Genomic DNA, 26291 nt, shown 5'->3' with positions numbered 1-26291 from the left:
GTCTTGTTACTGTCCCTTCGGTCCTCATATTTCCTTTTCCCCCTCCTTGTCCTCTTTCTCCCATGGTGCGGCCTAAAAAAAGAGACGCTGCTTGAAGTTGTTGGTCTGCCGTTGGTATCTCCATTAGTTGCTGTATTGTCGTGGAGGGCTGGTCCTTTATCACTTGTGCTTTCAGAGTCTGTACTGGAAGAATTGTCTGAGCTGCCTGGATGAGGTCTTCTTTGTGGAGGGGCTCTGAATTTCTCTATCCATGTATACACTTCCTTGTTTAGGTAGTCATAAGTGTCTCTAGGAAATGTTCTAACTTTCTTAGCTTCAATCTCTGTCTTGTATGATTCGAGCATTTGGTTAATCTCTGTGAGTATGATATCAAGATCTTCTTTCCCTAGTAGGTCATTGAGTTCTTTTTCTATTTCCTGTGTTTCTATATTCAATGTTGTCACATTCTTTGTCAACTCCTGTATTGGCAACAAAATAAGATCCCAAGAACATTAGTTAAGGATGGCCTCCCACATGCGAACAAACTCCATGCTTTTTTTACATAATGTCAGCCTTAGGTTGATTCTCAGTCCTCTAGGTATACATTGATTCTTATAGTATCATCCTAATATAATAGCATAAAGCTTATGGTTTATTTCTTTACATATTAAATACTTTAATTGTTTGATATGTTTTGCAGGATCAATGCTATTGTCTTTCTTTGTATTCCAGTTTGAGTTGCCGATCTGTGTTAGGATGGCTTCGGCCTCCACAGTCGAAAAACCAAGGGTTTCTGCTCTGGGTTAATGATTCTGTATCGTCAAATGACATCTTTGTTGCGTGCCTCCACCCTGTGTGTGCACCACAAGGAAAAGAATCAGGATGAATGAGGGCGGGCACCGCATATTAATCTGTGTTTATGCATCAATAGTTTTGGTACTTAACGTTGTCAGAGCACACCTTGAGACCTTGGCACAAGGTTATGAATACTAAAGGAAGAAAGAACTAGACCCCAGTCTGATTCTAGGCATGCTCTCGTTCCGCTCTCGTATGGAGTACATTCCAGTACAACCATATCTTTTTGATCTACATGATTCCTACCATTGTTCTAAAATTCGGTTACAAATAAATGTAACTTTGTTGGCAACATACACAACGGCAAGAATTACAGCATGCACACAACAAACTTGATTTTATGATCATGGCAATTGCAGCACAAAGGTATGCGCGTATGCCCTGATCATAACAGGCATGACAATATGTAAGATAAATATACCTATAATAATAATTTGAAGTAATCTCATACGGTCATCCTCATATAGGAAAACATACGCAAAGGGCAGCAGGTGCATAGAGACTAATATGTATATGTATTTACATAAGCATAGTATAGGATGCATTTGCATCAATTGTAGACAACTGTTGTTAGCGAACGACTAGTTTGCAGTAGAAGAACAAACTGTTCTACAGTACACATTTTCTCACAGAACGTATTTTCTCACGGAACATATTTTCGCACAGAACAGATTTCCATATGAATTTCTTGACATTTCTTACAAACCTTATGTTTAATTTGACAAATCGTACACATTTTTCAAATCATATGTAATGTTCACAAATCGCATGTATTCGCGTATATGACACTCATTCTGATGGGGTTAAAAATGCACACTCTGAAATACTAGTTTACACTATAGAGTAAGCATCTCTCGAAACCCCTGACAACAGGGCTTTGCGGGACGCGAGACGTACGTGATGCTTCTGCATTCTCAAATGCACCGCATCACGTCACCTAGCAACGGCTAAACCCAACACAACATTACACAATGAACCGCGCAAGCAGGTTTTTCCATGTGGCGCTCTTCGCAGACCCTTGGCAGAAGGTACGTAGCTTTCTAGACGATGTCCGGTTACAATTATCTCTGCTAGTCCAATTGTAACCAAACAGACATACTGATTCACCTTCTTGTTCTGCACAGTCACCGATTGCACCCGATACGAACAGTCCCCACAGGTAGGCACAGCCTGCTCTTACAAACCGTTTTCTTTAGTACTGGTCCTTTGAACAGCATGGTAATTAGGATTTACATTTAATGGTGTTCAGATAAATGAAAGCAACGTGGCCACATGGCCACACAACCAGGTAACAATGGTCATATCCTAGCATGCATTGACCCTTCCTGCAATATATAGCTTCTGCTAACACATTTCCATCTGACTTTCTTTCCCATGGTGTCTGACTACATTTGAACACGGTATGTTGGAATTATAATTTTTGAAACTAATTTGAAATCATGATGCAAATTGTGAATGAAATGCATTTTTTCCTTATTATTTATCACTCATTACTTCTTGTATATTGATGAATGTTTTGATGCGTTCAACTAACTAATAATACTATGTATGTACATTCATGCACAAAGTGCCCAGGCACTGAAAACAGACACTGTCTGAAATGCTTCGGAAACTACGACAGTGGCGCTGATCTTTTAGATGCATCTTTTGGCAACAAATAATGAAAAATTGGAAGCAGTATATAAGTCAAATGAGTTCTCCTGTCTTCCATCACTGTTAATCATGACATGAAGATATGGATAACTCCGAACTTGATTGCAACTCCATAAGAGAGCGTAAAGAGAGCACGCCTAGAACCAGACTGGGATCTAGTTCCTTCTTCCTTTAGTATTCTTAACCATGTCTTGTGCCAAGGTCTCAAGGCGTGCTCCGACAACGTTAAGTATCAAAACTATTGATAAAGAAGCACAGATTAATAAGCGGTGCCCGCCCTCATTCATTCTGATTCTTTTCAAGATGGACTTTAAACCCACTCACATTTACAATCAAGTGGTGGCAGAAGCAAGAAAATCCCTTTGAACAGACTTAAGGAAATTAAGACATACTGGTGGTGGTGAGTGGGTGATGTTTGCGAAAAAACACAAATAACAGTATACAAACTGGCTGATTGTGTCAAGAGCTGTAAGAGCGCAGGATAATGTGGAACAAATGTTAAAAATCAACAATCGCAACCTATGGGGACTGTTAAATAACAATTGGAGGTTTCAACCAACATTAATGATCAATCCAGTTTCCAAAGCAGTGTTGGTAAATTATTTCACATTACTGTTTGCATCAGTGGCCCCTAAAGAAAAGGTTATAGGCCTGAATGCCCCTATAAAATGGTCCTTTTTAATGGGAGAAAAGGTGATATTGAGGGTTTAATTAAGCAATATGCCCCGAGAGGCGGGGACATTATGCCCCCGCCGCAAGGGGAATATTGCTATTAGTACCCCGGCCCGCAAGAATGGGGTACTAAAAGCATATTTTTCTGTCCCGAAATTCAGCGTTTCGGGACAGAAATAAATAAATAAATAAATAAATGATTAAGAAAATGTCCACCGGGAAAGGGAAAACGGAGTATGCTTTCCCTTTCCATGGCAGCCTTCGGGAGCAGACGTGCTGGGAACAGAAGTGTTCCAAGCACATTCGCTCCTGAAAAATGAGAAATCAGAAGGTAAGTGGGGTTGGGAGGGGGGAGGAAAGGAAAACAAATAAAAAAACATACCCGAGTCCCTGGCCAGGGGCGATGGCAGCTTCTCAGCCGTGTGGAGGCTCGGAGCGTCGACAGCCCAACTTTGTGCCTCCTCATTGGCTGAAGGGCTGTCACACCCCCCCGGACAATGGCCATGGAATCCTGACCAAGGGATTCCCGGCTCGGTAACGACCCGGCGAGAGCCAATCAGAATGTGTTTTACATTCTGGTTGACACTCACCGGGTACTAATGAAGAAAATGAACTCCTTGCCGGCTCCTGGTTTGGATGGGTTCACTAACTCTATGCTGAAGGAAGCCATAAACCCGTGGACCTAATTTACTGCCCTCTTATTCAAACAAATCATGGTGGCTAGAGCAGTTCCTAATTCATGGAAAACAGCACTGATCATCCCAATTTGTGAGAAAGGTGATAGAGAAGATCCCAAGAACTATCGACCCATCGCCCTCTTTAATATATTGGCAAAGATCTTTGCGTCGGTACTTCTGTGCAACTTGAATGCCTAGGTATATAAAGTGGGGCAACTAGACCCACCCCAAACGGGTGTTAAGGGGGTTGGCACCAAATTAAATCTTTTCCTCCTGAACCTGCTAACACTCAGAGCAATAAAAAGCATTTATTATTTGGCATTTATTGACGTAGAACAAGATTTTGATAGTGTTAGCAGGGAGCGTTTGTAGGGAAATTATTAGGATGGAATTGCCCGCAAGATCTGGTGAAGCAACAAAGGCCCTGTACTTCTCAACCTCAGTACAGTTAGATTGACAATGCAAGTAGTGTTCTAAAAATGAATATACACATGCAGAAGCCTGAAACAAGGCTGCCCTTTGGCCTCTGCGCTATTCAATCTCTCTCTCTCTCTCTCTCTCTCTCTCTCTCTCTCTCTCTCTCTCTATATATATATATATATATATATATATATATATATATATATATACATACACATATATATATATATATATCAGACTTGATGAAGTCTGAAGTCACAGTGCACCATAAAGCCTTCCCCCTAAACTACACGACTCTCACATGCCGTGGATCCTGTATGCAGATGATTTGATCATCATTGACCAAACTCCTATAGGGCTGCAGAGAAGATTAAAGAAATTGTTAGCCTACACTACCCAAAACAAATTAATAATCAATGTTAAAAAATCTAAAATACTGATTCTGAGTGCCACACAGAAAAAGAACAGTGGTGGTTTTAGGTGGTATGTGGGACCGTAGAGACTCATGCAAGTGGAGTCGATTATGTACCTCGTGCCCACATTAATCAGAGTATAAGTGAGAAGGCATGGTCAATGACACTAAGAGTTAAAGTAGCAAGGTTGGCGGCCCAAGCTCAGCTCCTGCACAGACTGTATGGTAAATTTACAACTATCCCTGTGTTGACCTTCTACAAACAGAAGGTCGTCCCATCCTAACTTATGGAGTGGAAGCGGTCCTAAACCTTACCTGGCAAATTTGGGGGATATTCTAGAAAAAGGTGCTAGGATTGCCCAATAGTATTCCGGTAACCTACATAAAATATGAATTGGGGTTAGAGTCAATGGGAGAAAACCGTGTTCCGGAAGACCCTATCTATGTATAGAAAATGTGTCATGTCAGACTCACTGCCCCCATTCAACATGTTAAGAAATGTAAACTCTGTTAAGACGGACTGGTTTTTGGAAAAGTGGCAAAACATGTGTTTGGGTTGGATAAAATCAGTAGATACTTCGATTGAGTTGCTAATAATAAATCCGGGGAAGGTTAAGGAAAACCTGTTTATCCAGGACTGGATAGAAAAGCAGGAAAAAAGAAACAAATATAGGCTTTCATTAAACTTACATCATGAAAGAAGAGCCATTAGCAAATGACCTGCTTATTGTCCAACTTTCCTTTCCCCCATTATCGAGATATATTCATGAGGTTTTGACTGAACGTGCTTTCTATAAGGGAAGTATTAATGTTCCATAAACAGAAATCTCAATCTAATTGTAGATATTGTGAAGCTACTGGTTCAAGAGAGTTGTTAAACCATCTGAATGGTGGTCTGTAGGGGCTTGACAACAGTGAGAACCAGTTATTTGGAGGATTTTCTTAAAGATACTATAACATTGGGGCCAGGAAGAAAGGTCCAATGGACTCATTTACCAATAGCCAAACAGCAGACCCGGGATCGGGCACACCGACTACATCTAACACCCGGAATGAAGCGGAAAGCGAAGGCATAGTCGACAGACTGACCACCATATTCCAAAATGGATTCCTTGCGATAAACGTCAAGCTAGATGATATAGTTTCCAATATCGGGTCACTAAATGCAAGGGTAGACAAAGAGCTCGAGAATTACGGAAGCGGAAGGCAGAATCAGCACCAACGAAGACAACATTGTTAACCACGACCAAGATATCATACAACTGAAAAATGATTTCATTAAAACCTTGAATCGCGATCTAGGAGAAACAACATAAGGATTGTTGGCGTTTCTGAAAAAATTGGCAAAAGAGCAATGGAACAACAAGTTGAATCCCTCCTGCAGACTCTCTTCGGAACCGAGGCCTTCTCCGATCGCTTCCTTGTGGAAAGAGCACACCGCACGCTGGCCCCAATGCTGAAACCCAGGGCACTACCTCGCAGAATCATAGCACGCCTCCTCAATTACAGGGACAGAGATGCGATACTCAGGAAGGCTCGGGAACAAGGTACGCTGCATTACGAGGAGAACCGCATCCACATATACCCGGACTTTGCAGCAGGAGTTCAGGCCAACCGACGATTGTATGAACCAGTGAAGAGGCTGCTAAGAGCACAGCAGGTACAATATGCATTGATATTTCCAGCAAAAATGAGAATCCAGCACGGGGGAGCACACTTCTTTGAAACTCCAGCAGCAGCCATGGCCTATGTGGAGGCTCACATACCCCTACCCCCGGAAGGCCGCAGACCGGACCAAAACAACAGACCCCCGCCTTGTGGCAGACTGACACGGTCCAGATACTTGAATGAACTGCACAAATACTCTTCACAATTATTGAATTGAACTAAATAGACATATGCCGGGGGCACACCGCATGTGAACAAGAAAGCCAGGCTGTGAGCTTGGAGCCGGCGGCCATGTGGCGACAACATGGCAACCTCAGGAGATCTCCAAGAGTTTGTAAGGCACAATCATCAAGTTGGGGCAGATGATGGGGGTGGCGGGTGGGATGGGTGGGGAAAGGGAGGACTGTTCGTTGAACTGTTAAAAAGTTGCAAAAGTTTTCCCAATAATGGTCTTGCAGATAATTGCGCTATGCATACTAAATGGTACCTTCACAAGAACACAACGCTGAATAGATACAAAGATGAGTAACGCCAGCAGGGGGAATGGGTTGAAAATTAAACTCCTGTCATGGAATGTTAGAGGCCTAAACAATCCCTCAAAGACCAGAAAGGTTGGGGCATATGTGAATAGACACTCCCCCCATGTAGTGATGCTACAAGAAACGCACACACAGGGGCCTCACAACGCAAACATACTTGCCTCCTTGGGCAAGCAGAGATACCACACAGAATACTTCACCGAAGCCAGAGGATTCATAACACTGCTACACTCGTCACTGGGATTCCAGACCAAAGGACACAGAATCGACCCCCAGGGTAGATATGTAATGGTATGGGGAGAGATGGCAGAAAAATCAGTTGCACTAGTCAACACATATGGTCCAAATAGATGACCCAGACTTTTACCTCAACATATTGGAATTACTGGCAACACTGGACACCTCTAGCATCATATGGGGTGGGGACTTTAATCTGGTCCTAGACAGAATTAGATATATCCTCTAAAGTCAGAAGGACACAAACCAAGGCATCCTTTGCACTGGGTCAGATCATGCCACAATTGACATTGCAAGATGCATGGAGGGAATTGCATCCATGCACAAAAGAATATACATATTACTAGAGCATTCACGATTCGGAATCGCAGACCGATTACTGGATCCTGTCTGAGGATGTACTGGGCGGACTTGAGAACTGCGAGATGCATCCTCGAACACTGTCAGACCATTCCCCGGTATCCCTAGATCTAGTATTCAGGAATGCCCAAAACCACAAAAGAAATGGAGAATGCTGGCAAACATACTTAAAGATCCTGATTTGACTGAATCCCTACACATAGAAATGGAAGAATTCTTTAATAACAATGTGGGGATGGTAGATAAATACTCAACACTCTGGGAGACATTCAAGGCCTGGGCGAGGGGGGGGTTGATTTCCAAAACTACGGGACTGCTGAGGTCAGTGAGATGCGAGCTATCCGAGACGGAGACACAACTCTGAAATCTGGAAAACGCCTATAGTGAAACCCGAAATACAGACACCCTAGCGGGGATAAACAAACTCCTCAAGGACTTTGACAGGCTGGCCACGAGGGAAGTACAATACATAGCAGCCCCAACCCAAGCACGTAGATATGGGGAAGCTAATAAGGCAGGAAGGTCCCTGGCCAACCTCATCAGAACTGAATGCCAACATAATCCAATCACAAGCATCCAAGACGGAGAGGGTGAGGTGGTAACAGAGGACGGGCCATAAGCCATGAATTCTTGAAGTTCTATCAAAAATTATATTCAAATAATAAGAAATCAATACCAGAAATACAAACATACTTAATTGGCCTGGAATTCCAAACGCTCCCGTTAGAAGCTAAAATGGCCCTTGAAAACCCGATTACTGAGGAAGAAATCACAGAAGCGATAAAAGCATTAAGTTTAGGGAAGGCCCCGGGATCCGATGGGTTAGGGGTAGAATCATACAAAGAATTCGGAAAAGAGCTGGTCCCAATCATGTTGAAGGTATGGGAGGAGGCACTGTAATTTTAAACTCCCTGACCCAGTGAGAGAAGCGATAATAACAGTGTTACCAAAACCCTGCCACCCTCCGCAGGACATGTCATCGTATAGGCCACTGTCACTCATAAATGTAGACGCCAAGGTGATCGCCACGGTATTGGCGAACAGGTTATTATGAAACATGCTGACACTGATCCATCCCGATCAGAATGGATTCATCCCCACAAGATCCACAGCATTGAATTTATGCAATAATGGCGCAGATAAACCCAGAAGCACAAGCAGTGGCGGTATCCCTAGACGCCGAGAAGGCATTTGACTCGGTGTCTTGGGTGTATCTCCTGGAAGTGCTCAGAAAGTTTGGAATGGGCCCCAACTTTGTCAAATATGTTAAGTTGCTTTATACAAAAACAGGGGCAAGAGTGCTCACGAACAACACAATCTCTGACCTATTTGCGCTGGGCCGGGGTACCAGACAAGGCTGCCCATTCTCGCCAATACTGTTTGCACTAACCATTGAACCCATGGCTATAATGGTCAGACTAAGGGAATACGAATGTCAGGCCCACCCCAGTCGATTTCGCTATATGCGCATGATACTTTTCTGTATGTCCGGGACCCTGAAACCAACTTAGCACTCCTAATGCAAGACATAAATAAATTTGCCGACTACTCAGGATACAAAATAAATAACAAAAAATCAGAAATCCTCCAGTTGATGCCACACACCATATGCCCGACGACAACAGAGAATCTCAAATGGCAACCGGACATATACGATTTCTAGGTATAATGATATTCCGAGATAGGCAGACACTATATACAGATAACTATGAACAAATTATACAGGTGCTTAATGTAAAGTTCCAAACATGAGCTAAGCTGTCTATATCCCTGAATGGCCGGGTCGCCATCCTCAAGATGGTGGTTCTCCCCAAATTGCTCTACCTGTTTGTAAATATACCAATATGGCCAGGTAGAACCTTTTTTGACAAGATAAGAGCAATGGCAGTGACATTTGTGTGGGACGGGAAGACAGCCAGAATGAAATGGGAAAAGCTGACAAACCTTATAGCACATTGGGAATGGCGGCACCAGATTTCGAATTATATTACTTGGTGGCGCAAGCGCAATTTGCAAAACACTGGTATGACCTGGAAGACCGCTCACCCCATATATGGCTTGAGAAATTTGCCGCATCTCCTATAGACCTCCGTTCCATTATATTCAACCTTCAATACAAAGAGTCCTGTCCTTATGACCCAGTGGGAACGACAGTACGCGTCTGGATAACATTGTATAAAAATCTGAAAATTGAAACCCCATATGGCCTAGATGTCCCACTGTGGAAATACCCCGGTATACCGCCCATGTTGGATAAAACAATACAGAGGCACTGGGACCCGAATAAAGAAGTTCGAATGCGTGACATGTTCCGAATGGGAAATTTGTGACCAGAGATGAATTTGGTGGCGCGGTGGGTGGGGACCACTTAAAACACTTCAGTATCACAGGATGAAATCGGCATTTAACGCACGTTGGCCACTTTTTCCAGATGAAGCACCCTCACACCCATGCATACAGGCGGCCACTTTAGGTATGGGACTGGGAGTCTCTAAACTATACTCATTAGTACAAACACACATCCCTACAATAAATAATACCAAAGCTAGATGGGAGGAGGACCTAAACACAAGCATTTCAGAGGAAAAATGGACCAAATACTGCATGCTTACAAAATCAGAGTCATTGAACGCAGGTCTTCGGCTGGTTCAATTCAAGGTCCTAAATAGGCTCCACTATACTCCAGCTAAGATGGCCAAATGTTCAGCGGGACACTCGGGGGAATGCCCTAAATGCAAATCAGTCCAGGCATGGTCCTATCCGACCCAGGAGGATAGCTCAGCGCCAACGTGCGTGCCTTGGAAGCAAGACGACACGAAGCAACACAGGTTCGATCCCCAGGTACACGCTTAGAAACCTCTGGGTGTTTAAGCAAGTTACATTTTGGAAAGAGGTGGCGGAAATATTGGAAGAGATAACACAGATCCCAGCGACCCTATGTCCGCAAACATGCCTATTCGGGGACATTGGTAAACAGGCCGAAACAACTAGGAGATTGTTCAATGTATCCTGTGCAGTAGCCAAACGATGTATATTGCAATGTTGCACTAAAGAAGAGCCACAGGGGGAGGGGGGGGAGGTGATGACCCTGGGACCTTGGCCCTACAGTCAGGTGAATGGTGTGTCTGTCGCCAGGAGAGAACATCCACCGATACACTCGTTAATTTGTTCTAAGACAAAAAAAGATGAATAAAACATTTTGATGTAAAAAAACACAGTTGACTCATGTTCAATTCAAAATACAAAAGATTGTCTCAACTTTATCTATATAAAGTTGTGGCAACCAAATTTATCTAAAAGAGAAACAACCACTTGATAGTTTGCTAAGTATTTTTATTTTTATTTTGGGTCACAATATGGTACCTCTAAAAAATTATGGACTAAAAAGACAACAATACATGTACATTATGATTGTGGTGAAGTAGAATCAACACACCAGATCGACAAATAGATGTCAGTGGGATAAGAGCATGTAAAACAAGAATACTACGAGCCCAGTGGGTGAGCACTCAATGACCAACATCGACTTGTTGGGGGTAGAGCATTTGTAGGTAGAACTAGCTCTATCATATAAGAAAACCTATGATAATTCTTAGGTTTGATTTTGTGAAAGTCGACATATGTTTCGGCTATTGGCACCAAAAGAAATCAAGCAATGCACAAAAAACGTTGTCTGTTGGTGCAGGTATAGCCATCTTCAGGACAAAGGAGAAACGAGGTGTTATGATGATTTGATAGTGTTGAGTACTTCATGAACATCGTGCTGTGTCGTTAGGAAAGACACGAAACCCACTACAAATTAAACAGACATAAACATATCACATATACATAGAAATATATATATATATGTATATAAAAAAAGGCATCACAAAAGAGTGGTTGATAAAAACAGTTGTTTAAAACATTAACGGTGTAACAGCGGCGGAACGCCCGGTAGGCAGTACACAACATTTTGATCATCACTGACTGCAGCCAAGGCATATGCAAAGGAAATGATGTCATCAACTTAACCATATCCTGCATTCTTAAGGTCTATTTATTTTAAGCATTTAGTCCAGATATAACGATTAGTTTATATGGAAGTAATGAAGTTATTTTCTGATTAATAGTAACTTCTTGTTTAAGACGAGAGGTTCACCCATGTATTAAGGATGAGCGCAATTCATGAAGAAAAACCAAAAATGTTTAATTGCAGCACAAAGATGGAAGTTAATGTGCTATTTCTATTACAACGTGCGTTGTAGAAAAGGAACCACTTTTGACATCATTGAATGGTTTAGATAAATTAATAATGTTGTTGAACCCCTTTATTTTTTTTTTTTATTTTTTTTTTTTTATTTTATTTTATTGAGTAATAAGGAACCAATGCTTACCGTTGTTGTTCCCAAATGGTCTTTCATGGGAACAAGGGAAAAGTCTGGAGCCTTTTAGAGTTTAATTGGTATTAGTGTGCCGTTGTGAGCACAGAAAAGCGTGTTTGCGCCTGAAACAACAAATGTATCCGGGTTTTAGGTTACAGTTATTTTTATGTATGAAGGCTTTCTAATTTTACATACAGAGCGCCCGGAACAGATATTACCTTTAAAAAAAAATTTTGGAGCGTAAGCACAATTGAGATGGTAACTGTAATTGCAGCTAGGTAGCTTGGGCGTGACCTAGTGTAAACAGAGAGAAAGAGGCGAATGAAATTAGAAAAAACGCTTACGTACTGAGTACAAGTGAAGGTTTTACAGCGTTATTTACAGAGGCATGAGGTAATAATGTCTGCTTACCTCTGCGTGAAAGTCAGAAAGGCTTCGCCTGCACGAGCGCGCCGATGTTGCGCTTTCAAAAGCGTCTGGAGCCTGAGACGTCTCTGGTGTTGTTATCAGCGGAGCCAGTGGGGCAGTGGAACCGTGTTAATTGGCTGTATGGAGCCTGCGTGCTCCCGTTAACAGCTGTGCACGCACCCGGCTGCGTATTTATGTAATTTGAGAGGTGACGTGACTCGTGTTGATTGAGCAGTGCAATCAACGAAAAAAAGTCGGCTTGTGACGATGCACAGCTTGGTTGCACTTAAAGAAACAGAATGTTTCTTGAATAATTGTTTGGAATATCACAGTACATGCAGAACAGTGCTGTTCTGTGATTGTCATGTTTTTATTTTTATTTTGTACCTAGCTTAATTGTCATGTTTGGGAAAGCGTCGCAAGATTTTTCAAAAAAAATTATTTAAACAACTATTTCATTTATTTTATATCGTTGTGTTATTCGACCTTCTTACACAGTTGTATTTAGATTTTTTGAATACATATCTATTAATAGAGTGAGTTAGGACGCCAGATAGGTGTTTATTTTAACTGGCAGAGGTACTTAACAGATATGATTCCCTTACAAGTCCAAAGAAATATGAGAACCCTTCCAGTCAGAAAAATATATCTAGAAGCCCCTAAAGGAAATGTATCAAAACCATTAGAAAAAGAGGGACCACTCTACTGTCGTATTTAAACCCCGTTTAACAGTATTCAAATTAAAAATCAATTTCTGTTCTTGTTTAGTGAGGAGTAGATCTCTATTCCCCCCTCTAGCTGGAGCTGCAATGGTTTGAATTACAAACCACCTGAGGTCATTGCATGAATGTTTCAATTGGGTGAAATGTGCCACCATTGGTTTGTTCTCAATTTTATTTTTGATACATGAGCGATGCTCACATATTCTTTGTTTAACAGGACGTTTTGTTTTTCCCACATATAACAAATTGCAAGGGCATTTTATGTCATAGATGGCCCATGGAGTGTTGCAGTTGGAAAAACTTGTCAAAGTCCATCTCATTTCATATAGTTGCAGTGTTTTTAGGTTTGTAGTTAATGAACAAACCGAGTAAGAGCCACATTTAAAATGTCCTACTACCGGAGGCAATGACCACAAAGTGGTTTGAGAGACTAGAGGTTTTCGTGCGGTGGGATACATGTGTACAAGCTTGCCTCTGAGATTAGATTGCCTTTTAAATGCAAAACGAGGTGTCGCAGGTGCAAAATTAGGAGTTGTGATGATATGCCAATTTTCTAATATTATTTTTCTGAGTGAATTGCTAATCGGTGAAAAGGTCGAGACACATGTAATTTTATCTACTGGGTTTTTTTGAGTAGGTGTTAGACAGTTTTGTCTGTCAGTATGTTTTGCTCTTCTGTATGCTTGTGAAATGGACTTTGAAGGGTAACCTCGATCGGATAATCGAGATTTTAGAAGTTTGCTGTGTGTTTCAAAATCAGAGATATTCGTACAATTTCTTCTGATTCTAAGAAATTGTCCAATTGGCAGATTTTCTTTCAGACTGGCGGGGTGGAAACTGTCAAATCTTAGTAAGGTGTTCTTGTCAGTGTCTTTCCGATATAACGAGGTTACCAACTGCCCATTTGGGGATTTTTTGATAGTTAAATCCAGGAATTAAAGTGAGCTCAAATTTTCATCATATGTGAATTGTATATGTGGATTTTGTCCGTTAAGCCATTGAGTGAACAAACTAAGGTCATTAGAGGACCCCCTCCAGACCATAAAGATATCATTGATGTATCTATACCAACAATGGATGTTCCGTCTGAAAGGATTGTTGGGATGGTAGATCGAATGTTCTTCAAGGTTGGCCATAAACAAATTGGCCAGATCTGGGGCGAAAGTCGCCCCCATACTGGTGCCATGTTTTTGATTATAAAAAGAGCCATCATAAAGGAAGAAGTTCTCCATTAGTGCGATTCTAGCACATTCTAGGAGAAAAGAAGTGGGTACTGAGTTGAGTGTCGATGTTCTTTGATCGAGATAGGATTCAATGACTTTAAGGCAGTCTAATTGAGTTATACTTGTGTATAATGAGGTTACATCAAGGGTAACCAAGATGTCTGTGTTCAAGATGGATAGATTGTCTATTAATTGTATCATATTGGTGGTATCTTTGACGTAGGACTTCATTTCTTTTACGAATGGAATTATACCGAGAGTATTCACTGACAATACAAAGTTTAAAAAAACTTTTAGTGGGGTCAGTAACAAATGCTCACGAGATCTCCTTATCTTAATTATACAGACGGCAGAAGAAGAATCTGCTGCACAAAAACTGGAAATTGAAACTTTAGAAATTACCCTCAAAGGACATAAGGATATAGCAGATATCAAGTCTCTCCTTGAAAAAATGGAAGAAGAACTGGGAATATTTAAAAAGACCATCCTAGATAAAAAAATTTGGACCTGACTGTAGGGCCAAGGTCCCAGGGTCATCACCTCCCCCCCTCCCTCTGAGGCTCTTTTTTAGTGCTTCTTGATCCCTGGAGGTGGTGTTCCCAGAAACTGGATCCCTCCTAACGCTTATACAGCATATTGCAATGTTGGACAAACCCTTTTCCACCTAAAATTGAGCACTTTCTCCGTGATCTGACCTATGTAAATGAATGCGAGGAACAATATACATTGACTGTAACATCAAGTAACCGCCCAAAAGACATATGGGCCCCGTTCAGCATATACCTGTGCAAAAAGGCCTCAGATGAGGAAACCTCCACGTGATTGAAATGTAATTGATGAAAAATGTATCTTAATGTGAGTAATGCATGTACTGTGATATGCAATGTGCAATAAGTTTAATCTGTGTTGACCATCAATAAAAAAGAGTTTAAAAAAAAAGATGCTATAACATTGACGGCTAAAGAATGGTGGTACATGCTCCTAATTAGGACCAACTTGAGCATTACTTTGGCAGCTATGACATTTTTGGAAAACATTTTAATGTTGGAATATTGCAATGCGAGTAACACAATGTGATGTTATGTATGGGATGTAGTTTTAAAGTGTTTGTGTTAGAAATGAAGAAAGGAAACATGTAATTGAAATGATTATGATTTATGTATTGTTGGAAATATGAAAGGTTTGTAATAAACCAAACATAATAAAACAAATTTAGCCCCACTAGAATTTTACTGAGTTATTTAAAATTGCATTTTAATTTGGCCACACTAGAATTGTACTTTTTTAATGCTACTTTTGAATCTAGCCATACTAGAATTGTAACCCACTGCTTTGAATTTTGCCACACCAGAACTGTACTTATTTGGTTAACATTACTTTTGAATTTAGACACACTAGAATTGTAACGCACTGCTTTTGAATATGACCACTCTTGCGCTGTACTGATTTAGTTAACACTACTTTTGAATTTAGCCACACTAGAATTATAACCCACTGCTTTTGAATTTGACCACTCTAGCGCTGTATTGATTTTAGCATCTGCTGCTTTGAATTTAACCACACTAGAACTGTACCCTGCTGCTTTTGAACTTGACCATACTAGAATTGAACTGAGTTAGCTAACGCTGCTTTTCAAGTTTGCCACGCTAGGACTGTACTGATTTGCCGTCCACTGTTTTTAAAGCTAACCACACTAGTATTGTACTAACTTGGTCACAGGCACTTGAATTTAACAACAATAGAACTGCACCAACTTGATCCCCACTGCTTTAGCCACGCTAGATAGGTACAGATTTAGTTAACAATGCTTTCGAATCTTGCTAGACTAACTTGGTTTTCCGCTGCTTTGAATTTAGCCACACTAAAACTTTACGGATTTAGTTGACACTGCTTTTGCATTTACCCACACCATACTGACTTGACGTCCGTTCATTTTGAGTGTACTCACACTAGAATGTGTACTGATTAAGTTAACGTGGCAATTGAACTTACCTACTCCAGAACCAAACTGATTTGATATCCACTACTTTTGAATTTAGCCACACTTGAATTGTACTGAGTTTGTCTTGCTGATTTTGAACGTAGCCACACTAGAACTATATTGATTTGGTGCCCACTGCATTTGAACCATACATGAGGACCAAAACAAACACAGTACAATACAGAATGAAGAATCGACAATAAAACTATGCAGTACGCATAGATCACCTAAAACCAATTAACCACCCACTTCTCTTCACCACACCCTTGCACCGCTTACATACAACACACTTCCAGAGGGCTATTGAAACAACCAACCAAAAACATGCAAACCACACACCCTCTCTAATCATACTACAAGCCCAATACCTGCAAACAATAACCAACTTATACACTGTATGCCACCCTTACGGACACAACAAGCCCAGTGCACATAACAAAGCTCACACGCACAGACACCTGTTTCTCCTCGTTCAGCATGCATCAACAGATGAGCATACATTCTATCCTATCCATCTCTCCCTCCCTAACCAGCCCTACCCACTTTTCTTACAAGGCCACATGAGCGCCTGGAGACCATGCAAATGGCAGCAGTACGCAGTAGAGATCAACATAACAGAACAAAACATAACTCATTTATTATGATAAAACACATACAAAAGTCTGAGATTTCAATAATGATAGGATTTCAGAGAGGCCTCTTTCAATTGCTTTGAATTCTCTAGCTACTTTCCCCTTTCAGGAGATTGCAATAAAAATGTCTTGTCACAACATCTGTATATGTCCAACATGTGAAGCACAGCAGATGCAATTGAGGCACTGGTATCAAAAGAACACGCCCAACTTTGGCCTCTTAGGTCACAGATGGAGAAGTTACACCACTTTACAGTGAAACATGTTCTACCCATTGCTAAAGAAAGCTCCATAAACACTACAATTGGGAACATCTTTCATCCCATTGCTGTCATCCTCGTGGTTGGCAAAAGTCTTGATGATTGAGGAAAATAGCGGCCACTGAACCCCATGATTTTGCAGAACATGAACGGATTCTTAACATCTTCCAATCTGCAGTACGCCAAAGACATGGGATAGAGATAGTTCTGTTATCAGCACGGAATGATGTTCTGGCACAGGCTGATGAAGGCTTGTTTTAATTGCTTATTAAATAGGATCTCTCGACAACTGTCAATAACGTGGATCACTTTATTCTCCTAGAATGGTTTGTCATGTCTTGTTTGCGGGAAGAGCTTAGAGCAGTCCCACCCATTCCTCACTAATTAAGAACTGTTGGGATGAATGTCCAGCTCTCAGCCCCACCAAAATGATTCAGATTAAGAAAGGTTTACAGGCATGGTGGGGGTGCCCAATTGGCTGGGATCAAGAGAAGCGCGTAATTGTTCTAGCAGGCCAGGATGACCTCAAGAATACCCACTGAGCTCATATTGACACCCAGGTGCGTACCACGTGATCAGGCCCACAAGGAGGATAATAAATCATGCAAACATGCCAATCGTGGAGGCCTGAATCCCAGGTGATGGCATGGTAACCCACATGCCCAAGGTCCGGGCTGGAGTCATCACTACCCAATGGGGCAGTGGACCATTGGGGATTGTTAGCATGTATGTAGGTCGTAGCAAATGAAAGTGGGGGGTTGATGTTGCATATTGTGTGTGTCATAGATGACAATGATCTCTTTTATAAACTCATGTTTGTTTTGAACTAAGAAGCTCCTCTGCAGCTGGGTTGCGAAATACCCCTGTTGTTTTCCTTTTTGTATACAAAATAAAACCTGTTTTCTTGGCAAAAACGTGCAGCAAGCCTTTTTCCCTAGAGGATTGTTTTTTAATTTCTGGTTATCAGGAGGTCATCCCATGCAATTGGGGACCCCGACGTGATCCCAGACACTCTGCAAAGATGGAGGATTCCCAGCTGCACATCCAGAGGGGCTGCGCCCACTTATAGCGACCAGTCCCCCTGTGCACAAACTGGAAAGGTTTACAAGAGCCGTGTTGCCAGAATTCCTGCCTGCTCTTTTAAGCAGGCGCTGCTCCCGGATTGTGTAGGACGTTGAAAGAGGGCGCTAGAGAGCCATCCAAGATGGCCGCCTCCTAGAGAGCTCCGTGTGGCTCTCCATTAATCCTGCGACATCCTCGCCTCTGCGGCATCCAATTCACCCAAATCTGCTACCAGGTGCGCTAGGAAGGCGCCTCTGATCACCCCGAGACCTTTTTCCTCCCCAACGGCGAAGCACCGGCCGAGATCCTGCTCGAGCGCCAAGGCCCGCGGACCACACCAGCAACAGGCCAAGAGGGGAGGAGCAACCCGGGCCCGAAAGCGCTGAAGTAGCGGCGAGCCACCCGGCGCCCAGAACTGGCAGCGACCCGCTGGGTCAGAGACCGAGGGCACACCAGAGAACGGGTTGACGTGCGCACGACAGCGCCCAGAGACACACGGTCTCCGTCCCCGCAGCGACCAGGCAGAAAATCCAGCGGAGATCGCCAGACACGAAGGTAGGATCCCCATCCAGCGCGAAAGGTCGGCTTTCCCGACCCACCAGGCTGCTCAAACCCCTTTCGCCAGACACCGTGTAAACTCAGGAGGCGCAACGACAAGCCCCACACAGACTGCCTGCCTTGGCGCCCACCCGAATAACGGCCACAGAACATTCCCGCTGCCCCTTCATCCCGACGCCGCACAAGCCCCAATACCCGGCAACGACTCCCCACTCCAAGGCCTGACCAAGTCCCAACAGACGGCAACCGGAGCGCCCGCCAAAAGCGACGAAGATTACCCCCGCTGCCAGGCGCCACGAATCCCCCCTTCAAAATCGGGTGCTCCAAGCACGCACATCACCTGCCCCATAATCCGAGCGAACCAGGCCCCACACTCAGCTGCTTCCAGCTCGACAAAGGTGGACATTGTTGGCCTCTCTCACAAAACAGCGCAATACCCGCCAAGACCGGAAGACACCCTAAATCTCTCTCACTCAGCGGAGAGCACGAACGCGCTCCGGCACGGTGAACACTCGCCATCCTCACCAGGTCGAAAGCATCGGACTCGCTATAAACACCAGTGGGGGGTGGTCAAGCATTCAACGCAGAAACAAGAGCGTAATGGGGAAAACAGACAAAACCCAAAAGAAATTGAACTTCGACGCAAGCCATACCAGCAAACCCCCCAACGAAGGGTGCAGAACAGCGTCCCCAACACCCGCTACTTCCATGTCGGACGAGCAGATACCAAGCTTCGACATTAGGGAAATCCTGATGGACCTCAAGGCGGGGATTGGTGACCTAGGCAGCAAACTAGACAATCTCTCGTCTAAAGTAGACCAACTCCAACACAGGCTCGACAAGCACGCCGATAGGCTCGACACGGTGGAACAACGGGTCTCCGACCTAGACGACGGCACGTCGGCACTGACCACGCGGATCTCCACCCTTGAAACCCAAATGAAGGCAGTCTGTGCCAAAAATGAAGACTTAGAAGGGCGCTCAAGAAGAAACAACATCAGAATATTAGGAATCAGGGAAAAACAACTTCAAGGCAAAATGGAAGACCATGTTGAACAGATCTGCACAGCGCTCTTCGGGAATGAACTTTCCCAGCTATTCGTAGTCGAGCGCGCCCACAGAATTCCAAATTCAAGACCAATCCCAGGCGCAAACCCACGGCCAATTATTGCAAAACTGTTAAATTACAAAGATCGCGATGCGATACTCAAAGCAGCCAGGGAAAAAGGGAACCTCCAGTACGATGGAGATCCAATTCAGTTCTTCCCAGACTTCTCCCCCAGCGTACAGACTCAGAGACGCTCCTTCACCACCGTAAAGAGGAGACTGCAAGACAACCAAATACTCTACTCAATGCTATACCCGGCAAAGCTTCGCGTTCAACATGATGGGAAAGCGTTCTTCTTCCACACACCTGATGAAGCCAACGACTACCTGGACCGAGCTGGCTGCAGGCCTGCCCCAAACAACCCCAGGCCGCAGCGCGAAAACCAAAGGCGCAGAGAACCACCATAATAATCGTCCCGGGCAGCCGAGGGAGACGACCTCCTGCCTCCAGCGCATCCACGCAAACCCATGCCGCAGAAAGTGACACTTCTAGTTCGTAGGAGAGCCACCCTTGACTCCCGGGAGGCACCTAGTGCCCCACGCACAGCAACCCTTACTGTTTGTTGATGAAAAGGGAACATCGCGGGTCTGTTGGGGTTTGCCCGCGCGTGGGAGGGAAGTTAAGTGTACCACACCACCTCCAGTTGAGGTGGGTATCCTCACAATGGTTCAACAGTGAGGAGCATCCAGGTTCCGCGCCATCTCCCCCACACCCCCCCGCTTCACTAACGCAAACACAAAGCCCAACCTCCGAACCTCCCGACTCCATTCTATCCGCCAGATCACTCCCAACTACAATACCAACAAGCTTGAGAAACAGACGACGAATCAACATAGACCCTAATTTACTCCATTCAAAGTCATAACCTGGAACATAAGAGGAGGCAATGTCCCATCGAAAACCAGGAAAATCCTCCAATACCTAAGGAGACATGAAGTGGACATAGCCATGATTCAAGAAACACACTTGCTCCCAGGGAAGGACCATCAGTGGGCCAAGAGTTGGGGATGCCACAGGTACTTCTCCTCTTACTCGTCATATTCTAGAGGAGTAGCGATCCTTATACATAAGAGGATTGGCTTCCGCCTTGTCCACACATCCAAAGACATCGAAGGGAGGACAGTCCTCGTAAGTGGCATCATAGATGGCCAAAAAATCACCCTTGTCAACTCCTACGCACCAAACGTAGACGGCCCTGACAACTTCAGCTGGGTGCTATCCCATCTCTCGTCTCGAGACCCCGCAACCATAATCTGGGGTGGGGACATGAACACAGTGCTGAACCCGGTGAAAGACAGATCCCACGCTACCCCACACCCTCCGTCCAGAGCCTGCCTCCAAATAAAAGAAATATGCAAAGCATTCGACCTGAAAGACTCATGGAGAGCATCAAACGGAGAGCGGCGAGAATACACATTCCACTCCGCACCACACAACTCTAGCTCTAGAATCGACTACCTTCTGACCTCAAGGAACGGCCCATGGACCAGCGGCTCATGCGACATCCAACCAAGAACTCTCTCAGACCACTCCCCAGTAACTCTCGTCCTCATCCCGGCTAATCCCAAACCTCCCCTAACGAGGTGGCGCTTCAAAACAGGCTCCATGCGAGACGAGGTCTTCGCGACGGAACTGAAGAAGGAGATCTCGATGTTCCTTGAAGCCAACACAGGGTCAGTTTCCTCAGCCAGCACGCTCTGGGAAACTCTGAAGTGCTACATCAGAGGGGTCTGCCACGCCAAAGAAAATGGCATCCTGAAACTCATAAGGCGGGAGCTGGCAACCAGCGAAGAGAAGCTAAAACAGCTAGAACTTCAAGGCACCGACACAAACAACCCAACAAGATCAGTCGCCCTGAGAGAAGAGCTACAAAGATTCAGGAACGCCGCCGATCGCGAAGTGAAATTCCTAAACCGCGACAGATTGGTCAGGCAATACGGCGAGGGGCAAAAACCGGGCGCTCTTCTGGCAAACTTGGTCAGAGCCGACAATAAACTGCCCCCGATAGAAGGGATCAGGAACAAACAGGGACAAATGGCCCACACCGACGAAGACATGGCAGAAGAATTCAGGCTGTTTTATCAAGAACTCTACAGTACTAGACACAACGGAGACCCAACCGCCGCAAGGGAGTACCTAGAGGATACTGAACTGTACTGGGTCGAACAACCCCTGCGAGAACCGCTGAATGAGCTAATCACTCAAGAGGAGATTATTGATGCCATAAAATCCCTCCCGAACTCCAAAGCTCCCGGCCCAGACGGCTTAACCGGGGAGTTTTACAAAGCCTTCGCACACACCATCGCTCCCCTTCTGACGGCAGTTTATGAGGAGTCGTTGGAGAAGGGATCCCTCCCCCACTCTACCCGAGAAGCCAACATCATCCTTCTGCACAAACCAGGCAAACCATCGGAGGACTGTGCATCATACAGACCCATCTCCCTCCTCAATCTCGACAACAAGATACTCGCGAAGGTACTTACCAACAGACTACTACCACTGATGCCCACCTTGGTACTAGCAGATCAGGCAGGCTTCATACCGGGCCGCAATACAACCTTTGGCATCAGGAGGCTGTTCAGCGTCATCGAAGCTCTCGATCCCTCAGCTCAAGCAATCGCAGTCCTCCTCGACGCCGAGAAGGCATTCGATTCAGTGGAATGGCCGTTCATGTTCTCCGTACTCACCAGAATGGGGCTGGGTGCGCGCTTCATCAAACTTGTTTCTCTATTGTACAACAAGCCACGCTCCAACATCATCGTAGGCACGGCAAAATCCGCTCCCATAGAGCTCCAACGGGGCACCAGACAGGGCTGCCCGCTCTCAGCACTCATCTTCGCCCTGATAATGGAACCGTTGGCCTCCAACCTAAGAGAGCATAGACAACAAAGAGGGCTCGTAATCGGACCGCACAAGCTCATTACGTCCCTCTACGCAGACGATGTGGCATTGCTCATTCGGGATCCCGAAGAAAATCTAAACCCGGTCATGAGGGAGGTAATCAAGTTTGGAACAGCCTCCGGCCTGAAGGTCAATCCAGCGAAGTCCATCATATTCCCGCTGACCCCTACTACCAAACCATTCGCGGATGACTTCCAGTTCACATGGAAAACGTCCAAAGTCCGGTACCTGGGGGTCCATATGTCCCTGAGTTACCACGAGGTGTTCCGCGACAACTACGAAGAGGTAGTCAAGTCCCTCCAGGAAAAAGTGACGCGGTGGAAGTCCTTACCGCTAACGCTCTGGGGGAGAGCTTCCCTGGTCAAGATGGTGATTCTTCCAAAACTGTTGTACCTATTCACCAATATCCCTATACTGCTACCCCAAACCTTCCTGAAAAGACTAAAGAGTATGGTCCTTGAGCTGCTCTGGGCAGGCAAACCAGCCAGAGTGGCGCACGCAACGTTGACACTCCCGGTGATGAGCGGGGGCCTCGCCCTCCCAGACCTGGAGAAGTACTTCTGGGCAGCCCAGGCGCAATTCCTCAGCCATTGGTACGCCACCCATACAATCAGACCTCACGTGCAGGTGGAGCGAGCCCTGGCTACCCCAAACTTGTTAACAGCAGTCGTCTTCAGCCAAATTCCCGTCCCCAACTGCACCATGAACGCAATGCTTTCAACGTACAAGGTCTGGAAGAGACTGGCTCAAATATACGGGGTACAACCTCGATACTCTCCGTTATTGCCTGTAAAGTTCATCCCAGGAGTTCCACTGACATCTGAGAAAGTATTTCACCAGTGGGTTGACAAATTACAAATAAAGACCCTGGGAGACTTCTTCACGGAGGACGGCTTTATAACACCACAACAAGCAAAATCGAAAGGCGGCAACACCGCACTTGACACATTCCTATATTTCAGGACCAGGTACACTCTACAAGCTCTCTTGCCAGACTTCCCCCAACAACCCCCAACCTGGCAACTACTCCACAATGCCATACAGGCGCAAGGCGAGGGCAAGCTGGTGTCGCAAATCTACAAATCCATCATCACAGACACGACACCCAAACTTACTCAGGCAAAGACCAGATGGGAGAGGTCCCTACACATGACCATTCCAGAGGAAGATTGGACCTACATCCTGAAACAGACACAAAAAATAGCTCTCAACTCTCGCCTTAAACTAATTCATTTCAACTTCCTCCACCAGACCTATTACACACCAGCAAAAGCTAACAGACACCACCCGGAGGCGGATGCGAACTGCGAGAGATGTGGGATGCAACCAGCAGACTTCGTCCACCTCGCATGGGAGTGCCCTGAAATAACACCCTTCTGGAGCCGAGTCTTGGAGACGACAGCAGCAATAGTGGGTGAGGAGATACAACCGAGCCAAACGGCAGCCTTACTCGGCATGACAAAATCACTTTCCGCCCCGTCAAGGACATTGGCAGGACTCCTGTTGACACTTGCCCGCAGGAGAGTGGCTATGGCCTGGGGTCGAGGCCCCCCTCCAACAATCCCTGCCTGGCGCAGGGACATTCTTTACTGTCAGGATGTGGAAACGGACTTTATTAAGTCACTACCCTTACATGCCCGCCCACCTGACATCTGGGGCCCGTTAGTACAATTCCTGTTAAACGAAGCTGAGGAGACACCTGACATTCGGCCAGGCACCCCTGGCACAGGAACAAGCCAGCTGTGATGACACAGAGCTAACAACACCGGCCACATGTCTCAAGTAACCGGAAAAAGACTGCACACCCATAGGAGTCACAGGACTGAGCGGGGGGGCAGGGGGGAGGAAAGGGCGGGGGGGAGGTAGGACATGGCGCAGAGTTAAAACCACCCTAATGTGGGTGCGTAGTTGTTTAATGTTTTAAAAATCAAAAATAAAGGTTTTAAACTGTGTAGGACGTTGATGGGACCCCATGATGGAGGAACTCTGGAAAGCATGGGGGCTAGACACTGACGACACCTTAATTCAACCAATCACTAACACTTCTTCATGTAACTACTTTTATGTAACCACTTGTAGGGACGACCCAAGCATATCACCTGGTCCTTTCTCCACCAATAACCCTCCACCAATAACCCTCTCCTGCATACTGATCTATATTGACCTTACCACTCGGCGAACCAACCCGAGGTGGCATTAGGTTTTGAGGTGAGTTTTTCTTAGGTGACGCGCCCTGCAGTGTCGCCCAGGCAGAAAAAGGGCCTGTGAGCCCATCTACGCTGAGATGTTCCCTGGATACCTATGCTCTGAGAACTTGTCCCTGTCTGTTTTGTGCAATAAACGGCAGTAACTCTTGCTCTTGCTTGCACCTCATACTCTTTTGGGACGTGGCAGGAGTTGGGCATCCTTACCCCCCTCCCGGGGGACTGCCGACAGCTCTGCCGGCCTCTGGGAAATTACCCCAACAAGTTGGAGGCACTGCTGAGATCTCATTGAGACAGAGGCCGCCTGCGACAGGGTGGCCCGGCAGCGCGGCCGACTCTGCCGTTGCCCCCTTTGGAGGACTGCAGGACCATTGCGGAACTGCAAGACGATCCAGAGATTGGCCGTCGGGAGCCGACTTGAGAAACTTCCCACCTGCGGTTGGCGAGTGTCCAGACGTGGTCCAGACGAGGAGAGGTAGGGAGCCGATTGGCAGGGGGGCCCGCAGCCGAGCGGCACCGGCATGCGAGAGCCGATGTGAGTATGGTGCACGCAACCAGCAACCCAATGTTGTGCGGGTGGTTGGAGGAGATGTGAATAGGGTGGGGGGTGGTTTTACAGTGGTGCACAGATTTGATCAGTTAGCGGTGGTTGATAAGCAGGGTATAGTAGGGAGCGGACTGCATGAGTCGGCGTTGTAGTTTGATGAGTAGATGAGGATCCCTATTAATTGAGTGTTTTAGCTCTGTGAATAGATGACTTATTCCCACGGGAGGTAGCTAGATTGTTCCTCGGTGCAGAAGATAGTTGGGTGGTTAAGCTCCCCTGGTGAGAGGGCGTATCACACGCGAGGAAACACAGCGTGTGCAGTCCAATTATAATAACAAGTGGTTGATGGACATTCCACTACTGGTGTGGTGGGAAGACAGCATGTGGGGATTGTGGTGAATAATATTGTCAAAAATGGCGTGCATTATAAGTTGCAACAGCCTGTACCGATAGCACATTTTACTAGATGGTGACATCACCCATAGGGCCAGCATAGCACATTGTGACTTTTTTCTACTCTCCCCTTTTTTTTTGCGAACTTGGACGCCCGATAAGTGGCCAGGGAAAGGTGAAGTGGGACAGGCAGCTGCGCATGGAGAACGCCGGCACGTCCTCGATCAGACGGGTCACGCTGAGCAGCAGTGCGATCAGTGGGAGGGGGAAGAGAAGGATATATATTGCACCACCAGTGGGGGGACAGAAAGAGAGGGGAATTTGGAAGATAGCACAGGGTGCCGATTAGCGGCTGCACTGACAAGGCAGGGGCTCACAGGTACGCCGCGCTGAGCACAAGGTCACAGGGGACCTCGCGTGCGACAGGTTGAAGGGGGCCCTAGCTCCGGAAGGATGGGT

The sequence above is a fragment of the Ambystoma mexicanum genome, chromosome 5p (assembly GCF_040938575.1).
Source record: "Ambystoma mexicanum isolate Mex_15411 chromosome 5p, UKY_AmexF1_1, whole genome shotgun sequence".
Classification (NCBI taxonomy): Eukaryota; Metazoa; Chordata; class Amphibia; order Caudata; family Ambystomatidae; genus Ambystoma; species Ambystoma mexicanum.
The sequence above is the reverse complement of the archived record's forward strand: the minus strand, read 5'-3'. Positions refer to the sequence as shown.